The sequence below is a fragment of the Rhinopithecus roxellana genome, chromosome 19, assembly GCF_007565055.1.
Source record: "Rhinopithecus roxellana isolate Shanxi Qingling chromosome 19, ASM756505v1, whole genome shotgun sequence".
In the NCBI taxonomy this organism is placed as follows: Eukaryota; Metazoa; Chordata; class Mammalia; order Primates; family Cercopithecidae; genus Rhinopithecus; species Rhinopithecus roxellana.
Genome location: NC_044567.1, coordinates 36793477 through 36797314, shown reverse-complemented (window position 1 = coordinate 36797314; position 3838 = coordinate 36793477).

Genomic DNA, 3838 nt, shown 5'->3' with positions numbered 1-3838 from the left:
CTTGTGGTTGGAACAATGTGCATTTCAGTGGCATCAACAACAGTTGATGAGTGTAGGGCCTCTCTACAGTCTTGTGCCACTTCAGATCTGGTAGCCAGGGCTATTGTGCACAGCTGTGTGGACTGCACCCTGCACAAGAATGCCTGGCCACAGGGGCAAGTAATATCTGAAAGCCAGTCTACATTCAGTTTGCCGAGCTATGGTGCAGGTGTGCACCCACCAGGTGGAAGGGGTACCTTTCTCCAACACATACAATGGTGCTATATGGGCTGGCAGTGGTCATACTGGTACTTGTCATCTTAATGTTTTTCCCATCCCCGGGAGACAGAGTGGTATAGTTTGAACATACGTCTTCACCAAATCTTATGTTGAATTGTAATCTCCAGTGTTGGAGGTGGGGCCTTGTGGGAGGTATTTGGATCACGGGGGTGGATCCCTCATGAATGGGTTGGGCCATGCTTTTGGTGATGAGTGAGCTCTCACTCAGTTCACAGGAGATCTGGTGGTTTAAAGGTGTGTAGTGCCTCCCCCACCTCTCTCTCTCTCTCTCCCTCTCCCTGCCCTCCTGCTTTTGGCATGTGAGGTGCCTGTTCCCCCTTCACCTTCTGCCAGGATTGTAAGCTTCCTGAGGTCCCCCTAGAAGCCAGAGCAGATGTCAGCACCATGCTTCCTATAAAGCCTATAGAACTGTGAGCAAATTAAACCTCTTTTCTTTGTAAATTACCCGGTCTCATATATTTCTTTTCTTTTTTCTTTTTTTTTTTTTTTTGAGATGAAGTCTTGCTCTGTCACCAGGCTGGAGTGCAGTGGTGGCTCACTACAACCTCTGCCTCCTGGGTTCAAGCAATTCTCCTGCCTCAGCCTCCCAAGTAGGTGGGACTACAGGTGCGCACCACCTTGCCCGGCTAATTTTTTGTATTTTAGTAGAGGCGGGGTTTCACCATGTTGGTCAGGCTTGTCTCAAACTCCCAACCTCGGGTTATCTGCCAGCCTCGGACTCCCAAAGTGCTGGGATTACAGGTGTGAGCCACCACGCCCAGCCTCCAGTCTCAGATATTTCTTTATAGCAATTCATCTCTAATGACTATGAATGAATTGCACACCAGTACTGATAGACAAGAATCCATACTCTCTGTAGTAAAACACTTAAAGCAGTGGTCAGCCCTTCTTAAAACCAAAACATGGAATGGTGAATGCCCTCATGGGAGCCTCTCTGCATCTCAGAAGCACATCTTACAAAGGTAGTACCCCTGACGAACATACAACAGGAGGGGATAGAGGCATCATTGGTTCTCACTCCTAGAGAAGGACGCAATGGAGACTTATTAGATGTGAGTCCACTTGGGTAAGTTGGAGGCCATCAGATCCACCACGGAGAGTCCCCAGCTGGGATAAAGGTGGAAGGGCGTCTCCTGTGAAAGCTGTTCTTTGTCAGGGAGACGCCACTTTCCATTGTCCTGAGGCACACATGGGCCACTATTCATCCAGTGATCCCATAACGGATGTTGTCCTGCTTTAACAGCAACCAGACCTCCGGTCCTTGACCCACGCAAATCTCAATTAGCCAAAATTATTCAGCTGTGTCCAAGCTCTGTCTTCCTTCAAACACCTAATTGTGTGAAAGCCACATTCCTTTGAGCCAGGACTCCCACCTCCATGATCTGACCCTCCCATCCCCCAGCCTCTCCCCAAGGATATCTCCAGTTTTGTTTCTTCTCTTAATGAGCTGTGCCAATCATTAAGGAAATTCCGCTGAAATGTTATTTCTCTTGGCGATCCTTCACTCATTAGCCAGTGAGCCAAGCAAATGTCCCCATTTATAGCTGCTTCCAACTCCCAAGTCCAGCCAGGCACTTCAAGATCCCATCAGCCTTTCCAACCACCCTGCTGAGAAAACAGTCAGGCAAATGCTTAAGAAACATAAAGAGATGTTAATATTGTACCAAATAACAGTGAGCAAACCTGTAAGCCAATTATTATACATCCGTTTCCTTACTCTGGGTCTCTTTTCCCTAACCTCTGTGGAATAAGTCATTAGAGAGAGAGCCACATAATCTAGAGATTCATTTGAATTCCTCAATGGTGAGCTCTTCAAAACATACACATGCTGTTTTTGTTGATGCAATTAAATATCTTTTTTTTAATTGTGTCTGAGTTTTGGTAGGAGGTTGGGCATGATATAAAACCAAAGTGAGATCTTATTGCTGCGATTCACTTGTCCTAATAAGATATCATCCTTGAAGTTGTATGCAGTGACCCCATTGATAACATCAAGGCAAAGATCCAGGATGTTTCAGGCATCCCCCCACAGGAAGCAGAAGCTAGATACACTCCCACTGCTACACCATCCAGAAATAATTTACTCTGAACTGATCCAGGCTAAATCATGTCCAAATTCTCACAATTCATCCCAGGTTTTTGAGGAGGGGATAACTGCATTTAAAAATCCTAATAACCTTCACTATAAACAAATCAAACTATGTTACTAAGAACAAGCTAGTTTTTCCTTTTGTTCCTTACCCACTTCTCCTGCTTCTTATAAAACCACATCAGACAAATGAAATCCCCACTGAATAAGCAAAAGTGGAATTACATTAGGCAAATGAAAACAGCCAATGCTAATTCTGAAAATTCACATTAGGTCACTTTGGCTTTATGTGCTGTCCCTTTATGTAAAGCAAACAGACTCCTTCTTTTGTTTTCTTTATTCTCCAATTCAATGCTGCTAGTTTACTGTGTTCAAAGCAACCGAGAGGTAATCCACCTAAGTTTTGAATGTTGGGATTTAAACTACTATAACAAAGAGAGTCAACTGGTTCCTTCTATCCATTTATCCAGTTGATTCCCTACTGGGAATGGTCTAGAGCAAGACCAACAGGAAAAGCAGGAAGCAACGTGGCAGATGAGAGAGGTGCTATGGATGCTGCAGACTGTTCTACAAACGGTGCCTGGTCCTAAGGTGCCCAGGGTGTAGGGAACAGCCCATCGTTCATTCCCAGGGCAACATGTTACTGTGGTAGGTCCTTAGGGAGCCCCTCTCCTCTTAGACCAGCCCTTAGCAAGAAGTATTTCAGGAAATGCTGCACCTCAGAGAAACCAACCGAAGTCAGCCAAAGCCTGCAGGAGAACAGGGGATGAGAAGAAAACAGGTACAAGGGTTAGGGCTGGGGCCGGGCCTGGTGGCTCATGCCTGTAATCCCAGCACTTTGGGAGGCTAAGGCGGTCAGATCACCTGAGGTCAGAAGTTCGAGATCAGCCTGGCCAACATGGTGAACCCCATCTCTACTAAAAATACAAAAATTAGCCGAGAGTGGTGGCAGGCACCTGTAGCCCCAGCTACTTCGGAGGCTGAGGCAGGAGAATTGCTTGAACTCGGGAGGTGGAGGTTGCGGTGAGCCGAGATCGCACCACTGCACTCCAGCCTGGGGCGACAGAGTGAGACTTCATCTCAAAAAAAAAAAAAAGAAAAAGAAAAGGGTTAGGGCTGGAAGGTGCCTCTAAGTGAAATGCCTTCCCTGCTTTCCTGCTATGGCTTTTCCAAGTATTCAAACCTCCTTCCAGAACCATGTGGGCCAGCAGCCTCTGCATCATTCAGGAGTTTGCTGGAAATGCAGAATCTCAGGCCCCAACTCAGGCTTATAAATCTGAATGTGCATTTTTCTAATGTGATTCCTATGCATGTTAAAGATTAAGAAACATTTGGTTAGAACATAGCTGAATAAAAACAAACACTTGCCCTGGGCCTGCAGGGAAATAAAACATACAGAAAGAAATGATGCACAGAATATGCCAGTATAGCGCGTATTTTAAAAGACAGGGGAGAGAGAAGAGAGCCAGA